General features: G+C 42.7%; 3 non-coding genes across 3 annotated transcripts; 1 reads left to right on the top strand and 2 right to left on the bottom strand.

The window, feature by feature from the left end:
• Positions 1-5,639: 5,639 nt before the first annotated feature.
• trnaa-agc (transfer RNA alanine (anticodon AGC)) lies at positions 5,640-5,712 on the bottom strand. Its single transcript has one exon. It is a non-coding gene; the product is annotated as a tRNA-Ala (tRNA).
• Positions 5,713-6,547: 835 nt separating this feature from the next.
• Positions 6,548-6,620, bottom strand: trnaa-ugc (transfer RNA alanine (anticodon UGC)). The gene has a single exon. It is a non-coding gene; the product is annotated as a tRNA-Ala (tRNA).
• Positions 6,621-10,297: 3,677 nt separating this feature from the next.
• Positions 10,298-10,379, top strand: trnas-gcu (transfer RNA serine (anticodon GCU)). The gene has a single exon. It is a non-coding gene; the product is annotated as a tRNA-Ser (tRNA).
• The last annotated feature ends 387 nt before the right edge of the window (positions 10,380-10,766 follow it).

Genomic DNA, 10,766 nt, shown 5'->3' with positions numbered 1-10,766 from the left:
CTGGAACTTAAATTGACATGAAACTAAACAAAATATGATTCAATATTCATGTGCATCCTGTTTATGTTAAGCAGTACCTCTCTCTCTGGATCGATGTCATCCTACAGTCTCTTCTCGAGCAAGGCGTGGTGAGATCGTGCACCAGCTCGCACAATACACCTGTCAATCCAGTACCTAAACCCGATGGTACCTGGCGTTTTACACAAGATTTACGTAAGATTAATGAATTGATTGTTTCTTCTGTAATGTCACAGGTTCCTGCTCATCATTGCTGTTTTTCCATTAATGATCTCTGTTCTGCCTTTTTTCACGCACATGAGGAGATGGTGTTTGGACTCAAGGTTTCATTGACTCTCCTGCTGTTTTTTTCAGCTGTAATTCAAATTCATAACGCACTCTGTGACCTCTCCCTCCCTCAGGACTCTGTGGTCTGTGTGTTCTGGTATCTGCTGAGTCACCAGAATTCTGCCAAGACACTGACACTTGCGCCTGCTCCAACATCTGGCGCACAAGGGCTTTAAGGTTTCCAGGACCAATGGACACTTAAGTATTTGAACTTTTGAAGTTTGAACTTTCTCAAGGCTGTCATTCTAGACACAAAACGCCCTGCAACTAAACATGTAGTGATGTCTTTTCTGGGTCAGAAAATGGATCCCTGACTGCTCTTTATATGACAAGCTTCTCCGTTCTGCAATCTCTCATCACGATCCACTGCAACATCCTTTGACCTGGACTGACACTATGGTGGTTGCTTATCACTCCCTCAAAAGCACCCTTTGTTCCGCCCCTGGATTTATCTGATCACTTCAAGCCCTTCCACCTCTATGCCTGTGAACACCAAGGCACAGCTGTTGGCCGGGAGCATGAAGGGGGAAGATGCATCATTGTGCGTTTTTATCCAAAACATTAGACATTGTTGCTCAAGGCTTACCTGCATGTCTGGGAGCTGTCTCCGCATGTGCTTTGATGGTTTTAGATGCAGAAAAATTGGTCTTGTCTCACCCACTGATCTTGCACTCGTCACATCAAGTTAAACAGGTGTTGCAAAATTTACAGACCCATTAAATAAATTTATCAGTAATTTAATTGATAATTAAATTAACATATGACTGTTTATTCTCTGTTCTACTAACGATCTCGAAATTCGTGTCACATCCCCTTTTGATAATGTAGGTCACGCTCTCGCATGCTTCCTTAATTCTCAGGATGATACTTGGGATGACATTGATATTGTCTGTCTAAAAATCGTACATACTACTAGTATCAGGTCTGATCTCTCCTCCAGCCCTCTAGGGATGGGGGAAGTACTCTTTGTTGATGGTTCTTGTTCTAAACCTTCAAACGGTGTATAATATTTATAATTTATAATATTTATCATACCTCTGTGGTTACTCTGTGTGTTCACTGCCTGATATTCTGCATGAGGCATATGCTCTTCCTTTCTCATTTGATTTTTGTCATCTTGATTGTGGACAAATTCTCTAAATGCGTAGAAGTTTTTTCCTGTTCTCGAGAGAACACGAAGGTAGTTACTCGTACTCTGGCAAAAGAAATAGTACCTAGTTATAATAATAATACTAATACATTTTATTTATAAGTGCCTTTCAAGGTACCTAAGGACACTGGATGGTAAAAAAGAAAAACAAACAATAAAAGCAGAACAATAAAATAACAACAGTAAAATAATAAGAAATCAATAATAATAATTATTGTTATAGTTATGGGGTTCCAGACGCCATAGACTCAGACAAAGGTACCCCTTTCACCTCAAAAGTCACACAAAACCTTTGTAAGTATCTCTAAACTAAACTGGTGTTTTCACATTCCTCAATCCTCTGGTATCGTAGAACGTACTAATCGAACATTGAAAGACAAATTAATTAAGGCCATGCAGGACACAGGTTTGGCTCTGTAATCCATAATTCATTCTGGCTGAAATTTGTGTGACACCAAGAAATTATTTTTGGAAGACCTTTCCCTCTCCCCTGGAAGAAGGGAACTCCGGCTCCGGGTACCTCTGATGTGAAAATGCATATGGATGAGTATTCTGCAGCCCTTATAGATAAGTTGTATAAAATTTGTACCAAGGTCAATAGTACAATATTATCTCCACCACACACCCCTTTCACGTGGGAGACAAGTGCTGGTGTGACTTTTTAAAGTAACGATTTGGACAATTGGGAAAACCTAGATATGGTGGTCCTGCAGACATAGTCGCCATTACTTTTCTGTTTTAACTGATCTTTTTCCATAGTGGATCCATGCCACGCGATTGAAGAAGGCTCCATAACAAAGTTGTGTTACAATGACAAGTTTGCTACTAACGTTTTCTCTGTGTCCCTTTCCAGTCTCTGTTCTCTCTCTCTGTCTCTCTATTTCTGAGCTCTACACAGATTTGACGTGATCTGTGTGCAGCCCTGGCCGACTGAGAATCCTCGGGTTGCTGCCTGCGGGACGTTGTGAACAAAGAGGGGAAGAGATCTTGCGCTCCGTTTGGAACCAGTCATCCTCACTACAACCATGACAGTCCTCATCACGGGTTTCGTGACTGCTTCATTGTTGCTCGGGGCAGGGCTACCCGCCCGAGCCTTTGTGACTGCTTCATCCTTGCTCGGGGCAGGGTTACCCGCCCGAGCCTTCTGGACCACTTCATTGCTTGGAGCAGGGTTATCCGCTCGAGCTGGACAACATCTTCTGGCAATTCGCTAACTGGACTGCACAAGCGCACACCACACGAATGTGTTATGTCTTTCATCTGATGCCGTTTTCTACTATTATTACACATCTCTATGCTCTGAAACTCTGTATTCTTACAGGACTCTGTTCTCACTATAGGTCAATATGCCTTCTAATTTCACTTTCCCTCACTGTTTTAGAACAAATTACTCTGAAGGAAGTAGCGTGTATTTGGGACGAATTAAGAGGTTTTGAGTTTCTCTAAGCTCCGGTGAGGTGGGACGAGGGCTGATCGGGCATGCCCGCCCTCTGAGCACCAATATACGTCAAGAAGGGCAAAGATTAACTCAAGATTAATTCTCGATGTAATCACATATATGATCGTGAGGTGATAATGATCATATATGATCCTAGGATTTGATAATAGTGATACTATTATCAAAGGGGGGGATTGTTAGGTTTTATTATTATGTAGGTTTATATGTAGGTTTATATAAGTATTATTCTTGACCAAGAAGGCAGCAATTTATATTTGTGACAAAATTAAGGATTAATTTCTGTTCAGTTAAAATGACCTTATGTCTCGGCTGGACATTGTTTGGGAACATTTTGTTTATTTTGATATGAAATGTGTATTATTGATCAGAGAACGGCGCCAAGGTCTGCAGTGATGTCAGACACACCCGCAGCTGCATAGCGCAACGTGTATTTGGGATTAAAGTTAAATTTAAAGCCATGATTCATGTTAGTTTTATAGTTTTGTATTAGCCTTATTGCTGCACAAAGTGTTAAGACTTTATATGGGAGAGCTTTTTAAGATCCTTTATTATTTTGGACTTTTGCATATACTATGGCAGTGATTTAGACTTAATTGTTAGATCTAAGATGCATTCAATGATTTAAGTTAGTTTTATAGTTTTAAGTTAGTTTTATAATTACAGAATATAATTTAGGATTGTTAAAGACATATTCTTATTTGTTATTTTGCTTATGATTGTCTTACTACATACTGATGAAATCAAGATGTAATTTGCTGACTTAGCACACGTTCATGTGTTAAGAAATTATAATTTTAATATTTTAGCTTTTCATCCTTTAGCTTTTAGATCCTTTAAACTATTTAACTTGGCATTAATTTCTGATGCATTTGACCTTCGTAGACTAGACATATTCTTATTTTTTGTTTACTTTCTTATAACATATGTGTTTAAAAATTCCATCACCATCTTAAGTACATATTGCCCTATGTTATATCTGACCTAAAGGGGTGTACGTAGGCAATGACCTTTAAAATCTGTCTGTATCTTGCTATCATGTCATATCATCAGAAATATGTCATTGTGTTATGATTTACACACACACTGATGGAGATTATTTGACCTGCCCCAAGATCAAGCTGCTCACTTGCACGCAAGTCAAACACACACACATACATCTGAACATTCCATCAGAACAGTGATGTAATTAAAATGTGACCTGCTCACACACACATAAACACAGATATCAAAATGATGTCACTCACTCACCCCCCCCCCCATAGACACACACATACACACATTCATGCACACACGCACATAGATATCATTGATGTCATTTACACACAGATAACACTCACATATAATAACCCTCTGTATTCTTGTCCAATGGGGGGAACTTGCGAATAAACTACATTGGGGTTCCTGTCTTTCTTGGCGACTAACCCCCCCAGAGCTCTGGGTGACATGAGGGCGGGGGTCCCGAGAAGTAAGTTGACCGTTTCCGACTGGGTGAAGTCCAACAGATACTGAGGTCAGTGGGCAATTCAAGAAATAAAGCCAAGCAAACTGAAAGGAATCTGTGATAGCTCATCAGAGGAGCATATCAGCAGAAAAGCAGTGTGCAGTTAGTTGATTTGGTCATTGTTGCAAACAGTGCCAAGGTTGTGGGTTTAATCCAAATAGTGGCTGTTTTCACAGATGTGCTGCTTTGAATGTGGCGAAAGAAATTTGATCTTGACTTGGCTGAAAGTGCAGATGATTCGGCTGGTTTGCAAGATGAAAAGAATGTTTTTCTCTGTAAAATGCAAGTAAGATGGAGACTTTGGAAAATGTGGGCATCGATCCCACTACCTCTTACATGCTAAGCAAGCGCTCTACCACTTTAGCTAATTCCCCTGCTGTGTTTGAGCGTTTGTCCAACTACTAACCAGAAGCTTCCCAACCTGCCCTTCCTGGCCTGCTCGTTGCTCTCTGGAACCATGCCTGAGTTTCCATTCGTTGGTTGGTTGTTTACTTTCAAGTGAGCGACTGCCCAGAAGCAGACTTTTGTTCTGGGGGAGTGTATTCTGACTCCCATTTGCATGAATACCAGGTGGTAAGCTTCACGCGTTTTGCCCCTAAAACAACCCAGTCTCCTCACATGGAGTCCCTGGCATGCTTCTCACACTTTTGGGGCATGCCTCAGGAAGCATTTGTTGCTTCATTGTTCAATGAGAGCAGTTGGCTGGAAGGTGGTGAAAAGTGCCTTTTCACGACAGCAGCTTGCTTTTCACCAGCAGCTTTAAGAATACAAGCAGGTAAGCATCATATTTTCAGTTTGTAAAAGCTGTCTCAGCTGACTTTGCACTCGAGCGAGAGTTAGAATTTCATAGTGGATGGTGGGACTATGACAAGCCTGTTGAAAAATGTGAGTTGGAGATTCTGAGGTCAGTGGGCAATTCAAGAAATAAAGCCAAGCAAACTGAAAGGAATCTGTGATAGCTCACCTTCGGAGCTCATCAGAGGAGCATATCAGCAGAAAAGCAGTGTGCAGTTAGTTGATTTGGTCATTGTTGCAAACAGTGCCAAGGTTGTGGGTTTAATCCAAATAGTGGCTGTTTTCACAGATGTGCTGCTTTGAATGTGGCGAAAGAAATTTGATCTTGACTTGACGTGCAGATGATTTGCAAGATGACAAGAATGTTTTTCCCTGTAAGGTGCCAGCTTTGGAGAATGTGGGCATCGATCCCACTACCTCTTACATGCTAAGCAAGCGCTCTACCACTTGAGCTAATTCCCCTGCTGTGTTTGAGCGTTTGACCAACTAACTACCGCAAGCTCCCCAAACTGCCCTTCCTGGCCTGCTCGTTGCTCTCTGGAACCATGCCTGAGTTTCCATTCGTTGGTTGGTTGTTTATTTTCAAGTGAGCGACTGCCCAGAAGCAGACTTTTGTTCTGGGGGAGTGTATTCTGACTCCAATTTGCATGAATACCAGGTGGTAAGCTTCACGCGTTTTGCCCCTAAAACAACCCAGTCTCCTCACATGGAGTCCCTGGCATGCTTCTCACACTTTTGGGGCATGCCTCAGGAAGCATTTGTTGCTTCATTGTTCAATGAGAGCAGTTGGCTGGAAGGTGGTGAAAAGTGCCTTTTCACGACAGCAGCTTGCTTTTCACCAGCAGCTTTAAGAATACAAGCAGGTAAGCATCATATTTTCAGTTTGTAAAAGCTGTCTCAGCTGACTTTGCACTCGAGCGAGAGTTAGAATTTCATAGTGGATGGTCGGACTATGACAAGCCTGTTGAAAAATGTGAGTTGGAGATTCTGAGGTCAGTGGGCAATTCAAGAAATAAAGCCAAGCAAACTGAAAGGAATCTGTGATAGCTCACCTTCGGAGCTCATCAGAGGAGCATATCAGCAGAAAAGCAGTGTGCAGTTAGTTGATTTGGTCATTGTTGCAAACAGTGCCAAGGTTGTGGGTTTAATCCAAATAGTGGCTGTTTTCACAGATGTGCTGCTTTGAATGTGGCGAAAGAAATTTGATCTTGACTTGGCTGAAAGTGCAGATGATTCGGCTGGTTTGCAAGATGACAAGAATGTTTTTCTCTGTAAAATGCAAGTAAGATGGAGGCTTTGGAGAATGTGGGCATCGATCCCACTACCTCTTACATGCAAAGCAAGCGCTCTACCACTTGAGCTAATTCCCCTGCTGTGTTGGAGCGTTTGACCAACTAACTACCGCAAGCTCCCCAAACTGCCCTTCCTGGCCTGCTCGTTGCTCTCTGGAACCATGCCTGAGTTTCCATTCGTTGGTTGGTTGTTTATTTTCAAGTGAGCGACTGCCCAGAAGCAGACTTTTGTTCTGGGGGAGTGTATTCTGACTCCCATTTGCATGAATACCAGGTGGTAAGCTTCACGGGTTTTGCCCCTAAAACAACCCAATCTCCTCACATGGAGTCCCTGGCATGCTTCTCACACTTTTGGGGCATGCCTCAGGAAGCATTTGTTGCTTCATTGTTCAATGAGAGCAGTTGGCTGGAAGGTGGTGAAAAGTGCCTTTTCACGACAGCAGCTTGCTTTTCACCAGCAGCTTTAAGAATACAAGCAGGTAAGCATCATATTTTCAGTTTGTAAATGCTGTCTCAGCTGACTTTGCACTCGAGTGAGAGTTAGAATTTCATAGTGGATGGTGGGACTATGACAAGCCTGTTGAAAAATGTGAGTTGGAGATTCTGAGGTCAGTGGGCAATTCAAGAAATAAAACCAAGCAAACTGAAAGGAATCTGTGATAGCTCACCTTCGGAGCTCATCAGAGGAGCATATCAGCAGAAAAGCAGTGTGCAGTTAGTTGATTTGGTCATTGTTGCAAACAGTGCCAAGGTTGTGGGTTTAATCCAAATAGTGGCTGTTTTCACAGATGTGCTGCTTTGAATGTGGCGAAAGAAATTTGATCTTGACTTGGCTGAAAGTGCAGATGATTCGGCTGGTTTGCAAGATGACAAGAATGTTTTTCCCTGTAAGGTGCCAGCTTTGGAGAATGTGGGCATTGATCCCACTACCTCTTACATGCTAAGCAAGCACTCTACCACTTGAGCTAATTCCCCTGCTGTGTTGGAGCGTTTGACCAACTAACTACCGCAAGCTACCCAAACTGCCCTTCCTGGCCTGCTCGTTGCTCTCTGGAACCATGCCTGAGTTTCCATTGGCTGGTTGGTTGTTTATTTTCAAGTGAGCGACTGCCCAGAAGCAGACTTTTGTTCTGGGGGAGTGTATTCTGACTCCCATTTGCATGAATACCAGGTGGTAAGCTTCACGGGTTTTGCCCCTAAAACAACCCATTCTCCTCACATGGAGTCCCTGGCATGCTTCTCACACTTTTGGGGCATGCCTCAGGAAGCATTTGTTGCTTCATTGTTCAATGAGAGCAGTTGGCTGGAAGGTGGTGAAAAGTGCCTTTTCACGACAGCAGCTTGTGTATGTGTATCTTGTTGTGGATGTTACGGGATGCTTGAAAACAGTACTCTCATCTTACAACAGGTGACAAGACCGCGTCCAATAAAATTAATGATTTACACCAAGATCATTGTTTATCAGCTGTCTGAGTGTGAGATACAGGTTAACTGTTTCAAACACATTTGTTAATGACAGATTATGCTCTGATATTAGGTCCACACAAATGTGAAACACATCCTCATCACATGGAAAGTCTTTGAACATACACTCTTCAAGGCAGAATTCAACTTTCTCCAGGTCCACATTCTGCAAATAGTCTCTGCCTCCATACAGCTGAGGGACTGCATGTAATATGGAGGGACGTCCATGAGGTGAACGAGAGTTGTGGACTTGATGGACTCTGGTCATTCCAAGTCGATACAACCCCATCAACTTCTTCCTAGAGATCAGACATAATATTCAGTATATAAATTCTGTATTACAGTTTCAGTAACGGTATCCTGATTATTTAAGATGGAGTGGTTGAAATGGTTTCATTTGGGTGGGAGAGGGGGTGGGCACAATACAAACAAACCAGGAGCAGGGGTGTTGAAGTGGGAGGCAAAGTGGGATTCATTATCCAGGACCCAGTAGTAGGGGCCCTGGGCTAGGGATGGGACGTTTTTTTATGCCGAGGCACTATTGTGTAATGCCATGTGTAACAAATTCTCAGATCAAGTGCATTAAATTATAACACTGAAGAATTTGAGTAGCACCAGATAATATTTGCAAAGTGCTTCTGACATCATGTATTTAATTTTCATGTGTGATAACACTACTTCATACAGGAAAATATGAAAATCAGTGCGTTAAACTGAGAAAAGTCATAACAGAACGTTCACATGAGATACTTTCTGTAGAAATCACAATATTTTACTATCACATTGTATGGACAGATATGCCTGTTCCATCTTATCCCCACAGGTTTCCCTGATAACATCAAAAGTCATCCCATGCTGAGCCCAAATTTAGGCTAACGTTATCTTCCTTGATTAAACTACTTTCATAGCCAATTAATCCAAAACGAAAACAATTCAGTGGGCTAATCTCACCAGAAAACGTTTAATAGGGATTTAACTCCTGGACTCATGACACTTCAGGTAGGTACAAGTGGAATTATTCATCTAGCCTGCCGAGGCAAATTATATGTTTGATGTCTCTAGATTGAAATATTAGAGGTGACTTGGAAACCCTTCTGCTCTACAGACGAGGCTTAGGCCTACTGTAGTGGCGTTAGCATAATATTAGCAATACTAGTTAGATGAAATGGGTTTCTGCAGTCATTATACGGACACCAAGTGTGTCGTTTCACTGTACGCACAAACGTTTAGCACTCGGACATGATAGGCTACTAAGGGTCGTGTCATGTCCAGGTTTCTAAACTAGCAGTACACCTTGTGGTTGTAGCATGCAACCTGCATGTTAGTAAGTGTCACTTCTGATCCTAATTGATATTGCGTACCCTTAACCATATCCGCAATGTAACATCAAACAGAACAGAATGATAATCTTACCTTTCAACTGCATCCCTTGTGTCTTGCATTCAGAGTCAACGTCGCTAAGTTCACATGTTCAGGGCCAGGCCGGTTAGCAGCCACTTTCCACGACTTCCCTTTCCGGTGGCCATTCGTTGCCATGGCAGCAGTTAGAGCATGCGTTCTTTGTATGTCATAATTTCGACTTTTTTCTCGAAAATTTCGACTTTTAATCTCGGAATTTCGAGTTTTTTCTTGAAATTTCCGACTTTTAATCTCGGAATTTAGAAAAAAAATTTTCTCCAAGTGGCCCTAATACGCTTCCGTAGACTTCAGATGAGCATTTTAGACAGATTTATTTTTTTTTGAATATGTAGTTTTTACATTTTCATAACAGGCTTATTATATAAATATACAGCAATAATGTTCCAACAGGGGCGGCACGGTGGTGTAGTGGTTAGCGCTGTCGCCTCACAGCAAGAAGGTCCTGGGTTCGAGCCCCGGGGCTGGCGAGGGCCTTTCTGTGCGGAGTTTGCATGTTCTCCCCGTGTCCGCGTGGGTTTCCTCCGGGTGCTCTGGTTTCCCCCACAGTCCAAAGACATGCAGGTTAGGTTAACTGGTGACTCTAAATTGACCGTAGGTGTGAGTGTGAATGGTTGTCTGTGTCTATGTGTCAGCCCTGTGATGACCTGGCGACTTGTCCAGGGTGTACCCCGCCTTTCGCCCGTAGTCAGCTGGGATAGGCTCCAGCTTGCCTGCGACCCTGTAGAAGGATAAAGCGGCTAGAGATAATGAGATGAGATGAATGTTCCAACAAATATTTTAATGAGTCTGAGTTTTGACTTTGACAGAGTTACTAACACACCAAAGATCATTGCATCAGACAAAATAAATAAACACACACATATGCAAATGTGGGCGAGGTGGCCGAGAGGTTAAGGCGATGAACTGCTAATCCATTGTGCTCTGCATGCGTGGGTTCGAGTCCCACCCTCGTCGCATGTTTTTTTGGTCGGCATAGTGGTTAGCACGGTCGCCTCACAGCAAGAAGTTTCTGGGTTCAAACCCAGGGAAGGCCTTTCTGTGTGGAGTTTACATGTTCTCCCTGTGTCTGCGTGGGTTTCCTCCGGGTGCTCGGGTTTCTCCCACAATCCAAAGATATGCAGTTAGGTTGACGTAGGGCGGCCTTGAGCAAGGTACCGAACCCCTGAGTGCTCGCTGTGCGCTCTGGGCTGCTCACTGTCCAAAGAGCTGTACTATTAATTCAGATTTATTCCCTTTGTAGACTTTTTAATTCAAATCAATGTCTTTAAGTGTCAGATAGAAACACATCCTGGCTGATCGCTTCATCAGGGGGAAATGGGGGAACTGTCCTTAAACTGCTCA

The sequence above is a fragment of the Neoarius graeffei genome, chromosome 1, assembly GCF_027579695.1.
Source record: "Neoarius graeffei isolate fNeoGra1 chromosome 1, fNeoGra1.pri, whole genome shotgun sequence".
Taxonomy (NCBI): Eukaryota; Metazoa; Chordata; class Actinopteri; order Siluriformes; family Ariidae; genus Neoarius; species Neoarius graeffei.
The sequence above is the reverse complement of the archived record's forward strand: the minus strand, read 5'-3'. Positions and strand labels throughout refer to the sequence as shown.